The following is an 18179-nucleotide window of genomic DNA, read 5'->3' as shown; positions in this document are numbered from 1 at the left end:
TACACCTCTCTCCCAACAACTTATTTACCCCTAAATAAAAAACACCCACACAAATCCTCTATTCACACCCTCTATCTACTCCTTCCGGCTGCTGGGGATCTACCCTAAGCCTGAACCCAGACATACACACCTGATCTTCCCCACCCCTCCTTGCCATCTCTTCCCCTGTAAATGGTGTTAAATGAAATGGTTAACACTGACTAACCTTAAAACATGCCCCACAAATCAAGCATCCCAAAATCCTGCACTCATGGCTACTGTCCCACAGTCACTTATACCACCCATTGTGGCCAAGCATACCAATCTACAGCACTTATTCCCTCACCTGCTCTCTCTGTACAGTATGTTTCCCCACAAACCTCTTAGATTGTAAGCTCTTCGGGGCAGGGATTTCCTTTTCTATTGTCTGATTTTTGCTGCACTTATTGTATTATAATTCCCTGTACAGTATTCTTTGTGAAGCGCTGAGTACACTTTTGACGCTATATAAATAAAGACATACAATACAATACAAATGTGCTTTCCATTTCCATGGTTCTAATATACCTCCACATTCACGGGCAGGAAACATTATCATGGCTTCTTGTTATCTCAAAACAACATGCTGCAGAACACTTAAAGTGTAGTAAGAATGTAACAAATAATATATTCAGTATATAGGACTTCTTTTTTCTTTGTGTTTTTATATTTCATCAGTCCTTTAGCACCACCAGAGGGAATTTTTTATAACCTACTTCTGTTTTTTGTGATTTAAATTATAGATCTAAACAGGTGATTTGATTGTGGCACTAATTGTGTTGATATATATATAGAAAAATTTCTTGGAGAGCACACTCTAAAGCGACAGTTACGGGCTCTTCGCTACTTCCTCCCCCTGGTGGAAGGAGTAGCACAACGTCTTTTAAGCAGGCCTTTACCCGGTCATCCGCGGCAGGGATGCGGTAGACCAGGAGGCCAGGACCTTTCCCGCGGTCCACTACCTGAGGAATGGGGCGCTCCTTTTTGAGCTTAAAGGAGGCCAGTCTCCCTGGATCTTCCTTTACACAGTCTTTGTCCCTACGGACTTGCGAGGCTTCCACTGAGAAGCGAGCACTGGGCAATGTCTCGGTTTCACCTGGCAGGGGGGGAAAAGTAGACACCTTACCCCTGTGGTGATTCACGGTGGCTAACAGGTCCTCGGGGACGCTGTCAGTTCCCACCTTGGTGGTATCGGGACCTGCCCCCGGCACTTCTGGGGCAGTCCACTTACACGCTGAAAACTCGGGAGCGTTGGATCCCAGTCCTGGGACCACTTGTGTCGGAGCACACGGGCTCACACTCCGCTCAGGAACCGTAGCTCTGGCCTTCTTCACGGCCACCTCCATCGGAGTCTGTGGGGAACAAGGGAGTTCCTTACCACTCGGCTGGCTGACGATGGGCTTCTCTTCTTCCGGAAGGATCGGCGGTAGACACTGGTCCACTCTCTTCTCTGGACAGCTACCTTCTAATGAGGACACCTCCACCAGGACGCGATGCAGAGGGGAGCCCTTCGCCCAGGCGACCAGACTTAAGGAGCCATCGTGCTCTGCGGTCACCTGGAGGCTCACCCCCGACACCCCTGGGGCAGTCGACTCACCCTTGTCGGCGTTAGGTACTGGTCCCACGCCTAGGACCGATGGTACCTCTGTAGTAGGTCTGACTGACCATAGTAGGGTACACGGGCCCACAGCAGGGTCCGCAACATCAGAATACACCTCTTCCAGGGTACACGGACCCACAGCAGACTCTGTATCCTCTGCATCACCGCTGGGGTGGTTCGCCGGTAGGCGCATCGCCACCGATGGGACTTCCACCTTTTCCCCGGAAGATATCATGACAGTATCCTCCGCAAGGTAGTCACCAGATTCTCCTGAAATGCAGCCAGTGGGTGTGGGTACGAAGCTGGCGTGCTCTGGTACCTCTACTGCAGTCGCGCTCTTCTCCGCCAAGGGTTCACTTGGCTCCTTAGCTGGCTCTGTAGGCTGGGGTACAATAGGCATCAAGAAAATTGCACCCCAACAATCACATCTGGGCTCCCACGCCAGTGCTCCCCTAGAACAGTCACAGGTGGGGCTAAAGCACTGTGTACACGGCTCCCCATCTACCTCGGTGATCCTGAAGTCTAGTGGCACTTGGGACATGACTGCTCCCTCGTCATAGGCTTCTTGCAAGCAGGGGCACAGTAGCATAAGGAGATCTATTCCTGGCGCTCGCCAGGGCACATACGCATTAGGGTGTATCCCCTGACAGTCTATCTCATCCTCATGCATCATCTCATCCTCAGAGATCAGAGTGTCTATCACAGCGTCCACGTATGGTTGAAGATAACCGTGCTTGCTCCCCCTGGTGGAATCTAAAGGAAGGGCACCTTTTACAAGGGATTGGTTTTCGCTCTGCACTGAGTCACTCACATCACAGGAGAGGGGCTCTGATTTTCGCGCCAAACCCGGACAGAATGTTGCGACATCTTTCTGTGCAGGCTTGCAGTCAGCAGCACGTGCGCTCTCCTGATTTGGCGGGAGATGCCATTTTGTTGGGTCGGCATAGACTAGGGGGTACCCTTCTGAGGGGCCCCCGGGCATGAACAGCGCGGACGGTGCCTCTGCCAGTGTGAGTTACAACAAACAGTATGGTTTTCCATGTGGACGTGGGATCTTGTTCTTCCTCTAAGACACATGCCCACGGCCACCCAGGAATTTTACACATACCCTCCCGGACCTTCATTGCGGGTATACTAGCGGGTATGCCTCCTACCGCCACTACCTGGCCAGGCTCCATATACTGCCTCAACGCCCAGGCAAGGACCTCGTCTCCGGACTTCGCAAACATGGCGACAAAAATAGGGACGGGACAATTTAGAAAAAATGGACATGGCACCCCAGGTGTCTCTCAGCAGCGCCTCCAAATGTAACGGGTATTCCACCCCACCCAATCTCATATATAGTGTGGGTGAGTAGAACATGCGGTGTTACCGGTGTGGTGCGTATACCTGCAGGCTCACAGGAGGTCTGAGCCTCCGCTAATGAGAGCCTGGGGTGAATCCTCTGGAACGAATCTTCTTTTACAGCGCTTCCACCTATGTAGGATTCTATGGACGTGTAGAATGACCCTACATAGGAACCCAATTATAAACCACACACACAGTCAGTGATTATATAATAACTAAAGAATTTACTTATGAACATAGAACATATCATCGCTTTACATAACCTCATAACCTGTGTCCCTCTCACGAGGAGACACTACCCGTGACGTCTCGCAGGACGTTTCCCCAACACTAGGTGATCCCACCCAGTGTCCAGTGAAACCCCCACACCCAATGTCCCATACTCCTACGGAGATAGTCAATGGGTGACTGCGCAGTCACTAAAACCTCTAGGCCTGTTGGTGCACATGTGATGACATAATACCTTCCGAGCACTCCGGTGCTCGGGTCAGCAACAAGCTTCTCAAAGGGTCAGACGTGCGATGCATCCGTCTGATCCTATCCAGGTGATATTCTCCAGGAACCCCAACGAGGGTCCCACCGCTTCACGGGAACACAACCGTCTCACGAGGAGACACACCGTCTCACGGGAACAGCAGCCGCCGCTATCCCTATCTATCCATAACTAACCCTAAAGTGACAGGAACCCTAACCTAGGGCCTGTCCCTGATGTACCGCAACCTGAGGTGACTTGGGGAAAACTCCTGGGGCCTGCGGGGTTATAACCTGCCCCACTCTCCTAGCTACCCAAACCCCTAATCCTCCCTATAACTAGCTACTCGCTACTCCTAACACGCCTGCAGCCGACACACAGCTCTCAGTCAGCCTGCAGACAGTAACACACGCTGCACACACTGCGCCCAGCACATGCAGCGACACACACACAGCTGACAATCGTACAAACACAATACACTGGAACCCGCAGCAATCAATCCCCTGCTCGCACGCTGTGCCTATTTGCCAGTGCGCACAGCACTACCCGCTGTGGCACTGCCAAACCTGCACCTTACACACACTAAGGGCGACCTTCTTATCTAGGGCCGTCCCTTATCAGTTACCCACTAACCTGGTGGGGAGTTGGGGCCTACCTGGAGGGTGAGGGTACCTATCTGGATGCAGGAGCTGCACTCACTCCCTGCATCCTTCCTTCCCCTTCAGCTCTGCTGCTCCAAGTGACGTGACTCATGCAAAGCCCGGGAAATGTATCTATTTCCCTCCAGGGCAGTCCTACAGCCCTATTGGCTCCTATCAAGCACCTGGTGCCTGTCTCCCTATGCCTCCTGGGAATTGTTGTTCCCAGGGGGCTGCTACACCATTGGGGCCGCGTGCGCGCTTCTCCTGCGCCTGCGCGAACTACCAATGGCCGCCTCACTGTTTCCTGCTCTGTCTCTGCCCTCGCGCGACTCTTCCCTGCCTCTCGCAGCCTCCCTGCGCATGCGCGTGCTAACTGGGCCGCCGGGGACTCACTGCGCATGCGCGACTTGAAGCGCAATGGCGGCGCCCTGCTCTGCGGCCGCCGGGACCTTAGAGACGCGATCGCGGCCTTAGCAACGGCCCGATCGCGTCCCCGGCAACCGGCCGCAGGCAGGAGAAGCCGCGCTGCTCCCTGCTCCAGCCCCCACCCTTGGAAATAGCCGTCGGGTTTTTCATTACCCGCGATTGAGCTGCGCAAGGGAAGGGGGGTCTCCAAGAGCCACGGGAGCTCCAGGCTATATATATATATATATATATATATATATATATATATATATATATATATATATATATATATATATATTGGTCTGCATCCCTTCCTTTCACCATTATCACCTAGCATACAGTGCTTCCACTGCAGCAAGGGATTCTGGGAAATGACATGCAAATGAAAACACAATGTGTAACCTTTTGCCTGAAATCCATATTTGCATGGGATCCTTATAAGCAAATGCTCTGCTGTTCACACATCTTTTAAGCACAGCATGGGATTAGATGCAAATCCAGTCAAACCACTCACAGACATCTGTTTCGACTTTGTGGGTCTGATCAGTGTGAGGTTGGTTGTACTGGCTTAGCAATTTGCACATGGATTACACATGGATTACTTGTGTTGTTGAGTGCAGTGGTCGAAGTATGATGGTACTAGGAGTTGTACCACTGCTGGTTTCTTTACACCCCAGATTACAACTACTTTTATATTTACAAACCTATAATTCTACTTAATTTTAAAGAGAAAGGGAATTATTTAGAAAGCTAATCTACCCTTTCTATTTTTACAACATAAATATTTGCTTAAATCCATATACAGTAAGATACCAAAGAAGGGTGGGTGGCCGTTTGGTCCTTTCTTCCATGTAGTAACAAAGGAGGGAGAGGAAGTAGGTGGTATGATACCTTTTATTGGACCAACAAGTAGTTGATGTTACAAGCTTTCGAACCTCTCAGGGTCCTTCATCGGGTTGCACTGAAAGGTTCTAAAGCTTGTAACATCAACTACTTGTTGGTCCAATAAAAGGTATCATACAACCTGCTCCCTCTATACCAGTGATTCCAAACCAGGGTTCCGTGGAACCCTGGGGCTCCTTGAAGCAGTCTCAGGGGTTCCTCCTATGGACCACAGACCCCCCCCCCCCTCCTCCCTTGTGGGTGGGGGGTTTTTTTGTATGTATTTTGTAGGGTGGATTGAGTGAGAGTGGGGTAATTGACAGAAGGTAGGGGTGCGAGCGAGAGAAGAGAGGGGGGCAGGAGTGAGTGAGTGAGGAAAAGAGGGAGTAAGCGTGAGACGCAAGGGATAAATACATGCGAGGCGGGAGGGGGGAGTTAGTGAGATGGATGGGAGAGAAATACATGGGTAGAGGGTGGGAAATAGAGGTGGCTCGTGAGGTGTGAAATGTTGTGACTGTCCCCTGTCGAACCTAATATGTGTCAGCCTGATAGGGGTTCCCCGAGATTTTTTTAAATACTTCAAGGGTTCCTCCAAACAAAAAAGGTTGGAAATCACTGCTCTATACAGTAAGATATGTCAAAGACCTTTTTAACAATGTCCTTTTTTTTACACAGAATGGGACAATACCACTAGTTTATTAAAGCCACTTTGACCACTGAATGTGTGGCACGTCTCCCCCCATTTTTTTATTTTATGAAATATTATATTTTAAGAAATGTGTTATTTATTAATAGAATGTTTATAAGTCAAAGATTTAAAAAAAACTGGTAATTCATTACAAAAAAAATGAATTGATTAAGGTACTAGTATGGGCCTCCCACAATCGATAAATGGTTTGGAAATATAAGGTTATTGATTTCCAATCTATAGCTTTGTTCCCTTTTTTTGATTTGTGCAGCACCTTCTAAATGATATCATAAATCATTGTATAAAGTAAACCATCACATACAAAATATGTAATGGCAGATCCTAGGCAGTATAGTGGGTTCCTGAGCCCATATAGGAATTGTGCCCCAAATTACACCTTAACGTGGGTGGTACAGCTGTCAATTACTGCAGGAGCTTCCAAAGTCGCTCCCCACAATGCTTTGCATTCACAGCAGCACACACTGAGGTGCAGTTTGGGGTCTTTTTAAGCATCTGTTCCCCTACATGTTCAGGATACTATACTACTTGGGATCGGTCAAACTGTTTAGTTAGCAATAGGCTGATGAGTAGGCAAGAGGATTCCTTAATAAGGGGTTCACTGAACAAATACTTTCTAGCAGTGGGTACACAATGTAAAAAAGGTTGGGAACCACTAGCCTCAACCAATCGTCATGGTTCTTGTATGTATTTTCCTTTGATTCTATGACTTGTCGGCTTTTTATACAGAAACTAAAACATTATCTACTATTTTTTTTTTATACATTCAGATTGGTCTGCCACATTTAATTTCATTATTATTATTCCACATTACATTTTAGTAATTTCTTGTCAGATTTAGAGCTTTCAGTCAGATACAGAATCTGCTTCATTTCCACATTTTAATCTTAACAAATCACACTGCACATAGTTCTCATCCACAAATGTAATTCATTCAAACCTTTCCTGAGAGCACTGAAAATTCATTTTGTCATTTTAATCTATTGTGGAGAAGCACATGATACAAATAGACACATGATTTATTTTAGGATGTTTGATTTAGGAGTCTCAGAAAGAAGAAATTGTAATATTCAGTAAAAAAAGGAAATTCTAATAAATCTCAATGGCAATAAGAAAAATACAATTAGACAAGAAACATAGCATCCTACATGTGAATTTTCAGGGCTGTGACAACCTTTCTCCATTAATCACGACATTAACTAAGTTCACAGAAACCTCTAAATCTACATTTAAATATTACTGTAGGTACATACACCAGCAGATCTGTTCTCTCTCATGAATAATATAAAATTATATATTTAGAACAAGCCCACACCTATTTAGATGCTATATACAGTATATATAAATATATATATATATCTATATATAAAATATATAGATATATATAATATAGATAGATAGATAGATATGATAGCACCAAATTATATTAAGGAGCCAATGCATTAAGCGTTCGTTAAAGAAATTGCCGGCCCCTTTATATCGCCGTTTTTTGGAGCGTTGCTATCACGGTATTCAGAAAGCCTTGATTACCTATGATAGCAAAATTCCAAAACGGGAATATATTTAAGGCCATGACGCCTCATTTGAGCCCAAGAAGACGACGAGACAACATCGGTTGGGATCTACTGTCCCGGCCAAGCTTATTCTAAGTTTAAAACGGAGTTTTACTTACTATTGAAAGCGCCTGAGGCGCGGGAAAACCAGCCGAAAACGGCCGAAGATAAGCGCGCGCCGCCCGCAGGTGTTTGTAAACTGCGGCGGCAGCCGCATTAGATTGAAACCGGCCGCCACTGTACCATGGGGCATTTTGGATTGACAGAAGATGACAGAACATTAAGAAGATAAAGAAATAATTACAGAAGAAGAAAGAAGAAGCGGATTAAAGACAGAAGAAAGAAGATTTGGGTACCTGATCCGGATTTTCATGGCGGAAGGCATCAGATGCAGTTTGAGGCCTTCAAGGTACGTGAGCTTCCTGTTTCCCTGGGAGTCGGAGGGCCAGCGCTTCTAAAGGTAAGTAATATATTGTATGTACAGTATGAAAATGTATTTTTTTACAGGTTTTTCGAATGGATGTGTATTTTTTTATTTTAGCATTGACTGATAATGTATTAATCTGCACCACTTTAGGGTACAAATCAATACATTATTAGGCCAATAATTTGTTTTTAATTGGTTGCTTTGTATTTAGTGTTAATTTTTTCAATGTCTGTTTATTATGTGGATGTAATTGTTTGTCATTTTGCTGCATTATTTTTAAATTGTTTTGGCGATTGATTTTCGTTTTTAATTAATGATGTCTTGTGTTGGGTGCTGCTTTTAATGGTTGTGTTGCCGAGTTTTTTTATTAATTAATTTCTTTGTTGGTTACTGTTTGAATTAATTCCATGTTGTTTAGCTGAGTTGTTTTATTAATTAATTGCTTGATTGGTTAATGGTTTAATTAATTTCTTGTTGTGCTGGTTAGTGCTTTTATTAATTGCATTTGTTGGCTACTTTTTTTATTTAGTGAATTGTGGTGTTTCAGTGTTTTGAATGTTTTATTATTGTGTCTTTTGTGCATTAATGTATTTTGATTAGGGTGCCCATTGAGTGCTATAGTGGCTTATCAGGCCCATATTATTAGATGTACCATATTACTACTCAATGGGTACAGGGTGGGTATAGTGGGTCTGGGGTGGGTGTTAGGCCTTCTGAGTGGGTATTGGGGCAGGGTGGGTTAACCCCTTAATTATTGTAGCTGTTATTAACCGCTAAGGTGATTAAGGGGTTAGGCGACATTAGAATGTATTTATTACCGTATGTATACTTTCTGGCAACAGAAGACAGGGACCTGCAATATCCTGATGATGACGCCCTTCATAATGCCAGGGGTAAGTAAAACTGTATGTATTTACTTTATTTGTCTGCGGGAACCCACGGGGACCACCTGAGGACCCCCGTACACCAACGGAGCCCACCCGAGGACCCGAGGACGCCCACGGGTACCACCTGAGGACCCACAGGGACAACTGCGGGGAAGAACCGGGGGACCCACATCTGTAGGGGCACCACAGACCCACAGGGACCACCCGAGGGCCCAAGACACCCGTAGGAACCACCCGAGGGCACTCGGATGTCCACGGTTACCACCTCAGGAGCCACGGGGGACACCTGAGGGGAAGAACCAGGGGCACCTTGGACCCGCAGGGACGACCCGAGGACCCCAGACACCTGTGTGGATGACCCGGGGACCCCCAGACACCCATGAGGAACACCTGTGGCCCCAATTGTGGCCCACGGGGATCCGCGGGCACCTCCTGGAGGCCACAGAGCCTAGCAGGGACCATTCGGAGGCCCCCAGACACCCATGGGTCCCCCCCTGGGGTGCACTGTGGGGCCTGTGGACACCCATCGAGACCACCTGGGGACCCCTGCCGGCCTGGGGTATTAATTGTGTGTATAAAAAATAAATAATGGTTTTATGGGGGGGCACAGGGGGTGGGTTGTGTATTATATATTGTAATGTTTATTGGGGGCCTAGGAGGTGGGTAGTGGGGCTGTTGTGTGTATTGTTTTTATTGTGGGTAGCGGGGGTGGGTAAAGGGGGTATTAGTACCAAGGATGGGTGTTTAGGCCTACCGGGTGGGTAGCGGGAGGGGTTAACCCCTTCATTACCTTAGTGGGATTACCTGCTATGGTAATGAAGGGGTTAACTCCATTCGCACCCCTCTCCCGCAAGGCCTAAACCCCCCCATGGGCCAAACAACCCCTTCACCCACCCTTGCTACCCACAATAAGCCTGGCACAGGTGTTTAACCCCTTCATTGCCTTAGCAGTTAGCCGCTAAGGTAATGAAGTGGGCTGTAAATGCATTTTTCCTGCATCGGGTTCATGCTGGGGGTCTCCGGTGCTGGTATTAATGGGTTTCAGCTCCGGAGACCCCCGGCATCAATCTGATGCAGGAAAAAGGCCTGATTTTTTCTAAGTCCCGTCTCGCCACCTTTTCGACGCTTCTCCCCACCCTCCCACTAACTTTTTCTGGCGTTTGGATTTGGGGAGAAAATCGCCATTCTAGAGCCGCGATAGGCGTCGATAACTACTCGCGGCTACTAGAATTGCACGAGTTTATGAACATTCCGAAAAGCGTTGATAAGTGGCTTACTCTGCGATTTGGTTTTGAACAATTTTTTTTTTTGCAGATTCAGGCCTTTATCGACCACTTATCGAGGCTTACTGAATAGCAGTAGGCATTTTAGGCAATAAGTGCTCGATAAGTGGCTTATGAGCGCTGACTGCATAGGCTCCTAAGTCTAATTCAAATGATAAATATGATTCATAAAGAACGATAGTAGAAATACTGTATATATAGCAACAAAAGAAACGTGAAGTGAATAACAGTGTCAATAATATGTGATAAAATTGATACACAGTGATAACCAATTCAAAATAGGGAGATGTGTACCACAACAAATCGAAGAATGGTAATTGCAACAAATAAGTTTAAGAGAAAAAGGGGATGTGAGAAATGAGATGTGCTTAGTGATATATAAATAGCGAGATGAAAAATGGAGACTGGCTGCTTCCAACAGCATACTGTACCATCCCGGATAAACGACTGCAAAAACAAAAGTGAAGCGCACACTCCAAAAACCAAGTGAGAATATATGTATCATCAGCAGCAGCTCTTGTCGATTCACTGATGGATGAAGCCCTCGCAAAGGATCTTCCAGGTACTGCAGTTGCAAGACTTCTTCACGTTGCTGCAACACATTTTCTGATTTCATCCTCCCCTTTTTCTTTTGGTCGTAGTCTTGGTATTTTAATCTCTCTTGGAATCCAGTTCAAAATCATCTTTCTCCAATAATGATCATTTGTTCTCCCGATATATATCCACCCTATTGCTATTTTAATTCCATCATCCTTGTGATGATGTCAGACTTTGTTTGGTTTCAAACCCATTCGTTCTTTATTCTCTCTCCATGTAAAACCCAGCCTACATCTCTCCATATGTCTTTGCATTGTCTGAAGCTTCTGAATTATTTTCACATTTAGGGTTCAAGTTTTATATCCATACATGAGCACGGGCAGAATACACTGGTCTAAAACTTTCTTCTTGAGACACAGTGGAAGGCTCCCTTGAAATATTGTCTTTTTTCTATCAAATGCACTCCATTCTATCTTCATTCTCCTATACATTTTTATTTGCCAGCCAAGGTAGAGATAGTCTTTGACTTATTCTAGTTCTATTCCATTTATTTCAATCCTTGCAAACTTCACATATTTGTTAAACATCACTTTGGTCTTGCATAGATTTATATTATATTATTTATTTATTTGTAGCCATGCCATCTGTGGCCATCTGTGGCTACTAGTCTGCTTCCCTCCTGGCAGTAAGCCCTTGTACAATCATAGAAACCCCAAAGTTAGCTCCAGCACACACTGATTTATGGAAAAACGTAGAGAGTCTCAGAATAAGCCACAAATGTAATAGCGTGAATAATGAGTGAATTCACAAAATTGGAAATGCTAAATGACTGATAATGCAGAGTATACAGCTCTGAATACCACACAGGTAGGGGGGAATACAGAGGGAACGGAAGTGTGGGATACAAAAGGGGGTGGGGGGGAAAGAAAGCAGGTAAACATATAAAGACACTGAGGTAGGGTAAGAGGGGCAACGTTTCAGGGTAGGAACCCTTTCTTCAGGCCCGTTCCCTTGGGTCCAAGGGAACCTCAAGGTACGACCCTTGACCCCCCTATATGACACACAATTGCAAACGGAGAAAAATCACAAAATCATATAATCAACTAGTCCTGCCGTGAACAGCCATCTGTAGTATAGGTAAGTATATATGAGAAATGCAAACCGTCCTTATTCTTAGTGTTCACAGGCTACTGGCAACTCTTCTTCTCTTTCAATGCAGCGGCGGCTTGCACAATCAGGTTGCAGTAGTTCATATGGGGTTTTCCCCTCCTTGGTGCTGCACTTGAGTGACAGCAGGAGGCGGTGACATCAGGCCTGGGCATGACCAATCATGAGACAGACCTGGTGCCCTCCTCCTGGCTGTACTTAAGGGCAGTGCCACCCCAAATTCAGTAGTGCCTCTACCCACTTGAGAGGGGCAGGTCACACAACCAAGAGCCTGACTATTGGGCCTTCTCTGGTCCTCTTCCCTCCGGGGGAGAGTGCCATACCTCTGCCTCTGCTAGAGGGGCAGGGAAGAGCTGGGACTGCAGTGTGTGCCCTTGGCCTGTAGTGAAGGTCCAGGGACCATCCTTCAGTGGTAGCTGAGAGTGACTGTTTTGGGCAGAACCTGCCATGTACTGTGCTGCACAGACAGAGAGACAATAAACCGTTCCTGTTTGCATATACCTCCGGCCTAGTGTGTAATCTTACTAGGGGGAGAGGTAATCGTTCTACCGTGGGAGATCATCTTCAATTCCCTGTAGCCTATGGCAGATGGAGGCGCTGCACTGCTAAAGAATATGTAGGGTATGAAGCCTTGTCCTGTGTTCTCACTACCACTGGCGGATGATTCAGACTTCCTGTTACCAGCAGATATCATGCACCACACATACAGTAATGACCAAATCTCCCACCAAGTGGGGGAAGCACCGTTACATATTTATAACAAGTTTTACCAGGAAGTAATACATTGAGAGTTACCTCTCGTTTTCAAGTATGTCCTGGGCACAGAGTTATAATGACAAATATATGGTTACAAATACATAGTTACATTAAGTGAAAAGGGTTATACAGTACATTATATGCAAAACATTGCATACACAGTTAAAGATCATATATTATAGGCGTATATAACAGTTACAGACCAGATTAAAATGTGAGACAGCTTTATTTTTGAAAACATTTAGACTTGTGACAGTTGTGAGAGTCTCCGGTAGACTTTTCCGGTTGTGGGGTGAACATACGAGAAGGAGGAGCGGCCAGATACTTTGTTGAACCTTGGAACCATGAGAGTCTTTTGGAGTCAGATCTCAGATGATAAGTGCTGCATGTGGTTGGGGTGAGGAGCTTGTTAAGATAGGCAGGTAGCTTGTCCAGAAATAATTTGAAGGCAAGACAGGAAAGATGACCTTTTTGCCTAGACTCAAGTGATGACCAATCTAGTTCTTTGAGCATTTCGCAGTGATGTGTGTTGTAATTGCATTGGAGGACAAAGTGGCATATTGAGTTGTAGAGGATATAAAGTTTTCCAAGGTGAGTTTGGGATGCCGTGCCATATGCTATGTCCCATAGTCTATGATTGGCATCTGCATCTACTGTGCAAGGCGTTTTCTGACCAGCAGACTTAGGGAGGATTTGTTCCTATATAGTACACCTAGTTTGGCCTAGGTTTTGGATATCAGGGTATCAATATGCAACCCAAATGTTAAATGGGAGTCAAATCATAAGCCCAAATATTTGAAACTAGTAACAGGAGATAGGATAGTATTAGAGTTGGTTCTGATCTGTATCTCCTTCATTGGAAGCTTTAAAAATGTAGTCTTGGTCCCAAATACCATTGTTACAGTCTTGTCAGTGTTTAAAAACAGTTTGTTTCGGGAAATCCAATTTTCAGGTCTCAAAAAGTCAGATTGAAGTACGTGTCCCAGGTCAGAGAGGTTAGGGCTGTGGGCATATAAGATTGTGTCATCCGCATACGTGTGTTGAGGCTCCCTTACAAGCTATAGGAAGATCATTAATGAACACTTACAGAAGAGTAAGGACCCCAGAACAGAGCCTTGCGGGACACTGCAGGTGATATCCAAGGGGTTGGAGTTAGTGCCTGAGTGTCAGGAATCGGCGTTCTCTGCGGTCCCCACACAGGGAGTCCCTGGACACACAACACAATCCTACCTTACCGGCCTCTGCAGCTCCCCGCCCCTGCCGCCGTCGCGGGATCACTCCCCTCGGCGATTCCTCTGCTCAGCGCCGGGCGCGCCCCCGCCCTCCCACACGCACACCTGCACCCTCCTCTGGCGCGGTCCACGCGCATACACACGTTACGGAGCACGCTCATTCTGCCCACTCTTCTTCCTGTCCCCCGGACCTCAGGCTCTGCCCCCGCACGCCGCACAGGCATACTCAGGTTACCAACAAGACTCACCTGGCTTGTTATGCCTTCACCAATCTGCAATGTCTCCCTGTAGCTCTTCCTGTCCCGCCTCCATTCCTGATTGGATCTCCCTGCTTTTTCTAGCTCCCCTCTGCTCTCAGTCTTTGCTCGACATAGTCTCTGCATGGAAGTACTCCTGGATTCTCTTAGTGTATTCTCAGGTTCTGACACGACTCGTACGACTACCCCCTCTGGCTCTCGATCTCGGCACTCCTTGGACAACGCACACTCTGGTTATTCCTTGAACACGGCTTGGACTACAACCTACCTCCGCTCTCTACTTCCTGACCTCGGCAAGGCATTCTTCACTCTATCTCTACAACCGGTACTGGCAAGTATTGTCTACTTTATTACACCTGGCCTGGCAACACTTTATTCCACACTCCGGACATGCTCCCTTGCCTGCGGGTGCGTGTATTACCACTTCCCCCTACAGCTCGGGACGGGTCTGGTCTGCGGGCATCACCGGCGTAACATTATGTTGAGCCCACAAGACGCAGACCAGACCGAACTAAAACAGTTTCTCTCCAATCTGCTTCAGCAAAACCAGGCCATAGCAGATCAAATTGTGGCACTCACACGCCAGGTCGCAGTACTCTCAGCCTGAGTACCGACCGCGACTTCGCCAGTTGTAAGCCCCCACTCCGCAAGTGCAGTTAGCAGCTCTGATGTAAAGATTCCACCCCCAAGCCTTATGCAGGTGAACCTCAAGAATGTAGGGGTTTCCTGAACCAGTGTGAGGTGCAGTTTGAGATGGCCACCCATCTCTAGAATACTGGTCGCAAGAAGGTAGCCTACATTTATAACCTCCTCACTGGCAACGCCCTGGCTCGGGCTTCCCCGGTTTGGGAGCGACGTTCTGACCTTACCCAAGATTACCTGGCATTTAAAGCCGAGTTCCAACAAGTATTCGATTCCCCCGCTCGTCGGGAGATGGCATCTGTTTCTCTTCTCCAGATCACTCAGGGACGGCGAATGGTGACACAGTAAGCTGTGGAATTCCGGACTCTAGCAGCCGAGTCTAACTGGGGACAAGAGGCTCTCGTCTCCGTATTCTGGCAAGGTCTGGCAGATCCCATCAAGGATGAACTCTCTCGCCAATCCAGGCCGTATCAATTGGAGGTCCTCATTGATTTGGCCGTCCGAATGGATCAACGTATCCAGGTACGCCGCTCAGAGCATCAGCGCACTCACTTCCATAACTTTCAAGTTCCTTTCTCCAGTACTCCCAGCAGCACTCCTGCTCTCCCAAGTGCTACCACACCTCTTTGTCCTGCACTGGAGTTGCCAGAGCCAATGCAATTGGGGGTACAACGCATCCGCACACCGATACGACAGTAACGCCACGCCGGGGGATTGTGTTTCTACTGCAGATCCATGGAGCATCTGGTTCGGGAGTGTCCGCTGTGTCCGGGAAATGGGAACACCCAGTGAGTACAGAGGGGCTCTCTCTGGGTGTAATGTCTCCATGTCCCCTTCATAAAGGTGAACTCCCTAAAAAACTTACATTTCAGTCTCCATTTCAGGCGATAAGTTCCAGACTTCTACCGCCGCTTTCATTGACTCAGGAGCTGGAGGAAACTTCGTGGACCTTGAATTCACCAGGCTAAACCGCATACCGCTCGTGAGGAAGAAAGTTCCCATCGCACTCGTCGGTATCGATGGACGTCCCCTTACCCCGGCACACATCTCCTTAGAGACGGTCCCCTTGCTTCTGTCCACAATCTACACAAGGAGGTCTTAGTTCTCAATGCCATTCACGCTCCTAGGATACCCATCACCCTTGGTCTTCCTTGGCTACAGCTTAACAATCCTCTCTTTGACTGGACTTCTTCTGCTCCCATCTCCTGGAGGCCGAGGTCAGGCGAGACTTATCAACTGCTGGCCAATACCTCTGTTCCTGAGGTTATTCTACCTTCTGTTTACCACCAATTCCGGGACGTTTTCAATAAGGTACAGTCAGACCTCTTGCCGCCACACAGGACTTACGATTGTTCGATCGATCTGGTTCCAGGTTACTCCCTACCCAAGTCGAAGACCTACCCCTTGTCCTTACCTGAATCTCATGCTATGGATGAATATATCCAGGAGAATCTCAAGAAAGGCTTTATTCGTCACTCCAATTCCCCAGCAGGGGCTGGGTTTTTCTTCGTCAAGAAAAAGGACGGGTCGCTGAGGCCTTGCATCGATTACAGGGGTTTGAACCACATAACTATTAAAAATTGTTACCCCCTTCCCCTTATTACCGAACTGTTCGATAAATTACAGAGGGCTAAGATTTTTTCCAAGTTGGATCTACGTGGTGCCTATAACCTGGTGCGCATCAGGAAGGGGGATGAATGGAAGACGGCCTTCAAACACGCGTAGCGGACACTACGAATATCTTGTAATGCCTTTCGGCTTATGTAATGCTCCCGCTGTCTTCCAGGATTTCATCAACGACGTCTTTCATAAGGTACTCAATATTTTTTTGGATGATATCCTGATTTTTTCCAAAGATCTCCAGGACCATATACGTCACACTTCCTACGTCCTTTCCCGTCTCCGTGAACATCATTTGTACGCCAAGCTGGAGAAATGCACCTTTCATCAGACCTCTACTCCATTCCTGGGGTACATAATTTCCGATGAAGGTTTTATGATGGATTCCGGTAAACTTCAAGCAGTTACTGAGTGGCCAAGACCCAATTCTCTCAAAGCCATACAACGTTTTTTAGGATTCGCTAATTACTATCGTAAGTTTATACAGAGTTTTTCTACCATTGTGGCACCCCTCACTGTGCTCACCAAAAAAGGAGCTGATCCTTCTGCTTGGTCATCCGAGGCCATCTCCGCCTTCGAGACACTCAAGGAAGCTTTTATATCTGCACCTATTCTCCGTCACCCAACATTGAACTTCCCTTCGTCCTGGAGGTCGACGCTTCTGATTGCGGCGCTGGAGCCGTTCTTTCTCAGAGACCCACGCCTCAAGATAAGTTACATCCCTGTGCATATTTTTCCAAGAAATTCTCATCCGCCGAGAGGAACTATGACGTGGGTAACAGGGAACTTCTGGCCGTGAAGTTGGCTCTTCAAGAGTGGAGACACCTGCTGGAGGGGTCGAAAGAGCCGTTTACTATTCTCACGGACCACAAGAACCTTCTTTACATAGAAAACGCTCGACGCCTTGGTCCACGACAGGCTCGTTGGGCTCTTTTTTTTTCTCGATTCGATTTTCACCTTTCCTATATCCCCGGGACCAAGAACGTAAAGGCAGACCCACTCTCCCGTATACATTCTTCTGAAGAGAGACCAGAGGAACCTTTGGAGACCATCCTTCCACAGGAGAGGATCCTCGCCACGCCTTCTTTCAAGAATCTTGACAAGATTTTGCACTCCCAGAGACGCATTCCCAAGGACAAAAAACTCTTCGTACCTTCCAAATTTGTTCTAGAGGTCCTGTCTTGGGGTCACTCCTCTAAATCTGCAGGTCATCCTGGTTTTAAGAAGATTACTGATCTCATTCGTCGGAATTTCTGGTGGCCAAGGATGTCTCAAGATATTCTGGAGTTTACCCACGTGCGCTCAAAGCAAGACTCTCCGTCAAAAGCCTCAGGGTTTTCTGTTACCTCTTCCAGTTCCCGACCACCCCTGGTCCCACATTTCGATGGACTTCATCGTGGAGTTGCCCAGGTCAAGAGGAATGAACACTATCTTGGTGGTTGTGGACAGGTTCTGAAAGATGTCCCATTTTATTCCTCTTAAGGCAGGGCTGCACAACATACGGCCCGCGGGCCGCATGCGGCCCGCCTGGCCTCTCTGTGCGGCCCGCGATGACTCCTGCCGAGCGCCTGTTAGTTAATTAAATAAATTTAAAAAAAAAAAAAAGTTTAAAAAAAATAGTTTAAAAAAATGGCGGCGATCCCCCCCCTCTTCCCCCTCCTCGTGCTCGAGTCGGCGGCGGCAGTGCGCAGGGGCAGCAGCATGAGGAGGACGCGGCAGCCGTGAGTCATTTATTTTTTTCAATAGC

Source organism: Ascaphus truei, chromosome 2 (genome assembly GCF_040206685.1).
Source record: "Ascaphus truei isolate aAscTru1 chromosome 2, aAscTru1.hap1, whole genome shotgun sequence".
In the NCBI taxonomy this organism is placed as follows: Eukaryota; Metazoa; Chordata; class Amphibia; order Anura; family Ascaphidae; genus Ascaphus; species Ascaphus truei.
This window is presented reverse-complemented; position numbering follows the sequence as displayed.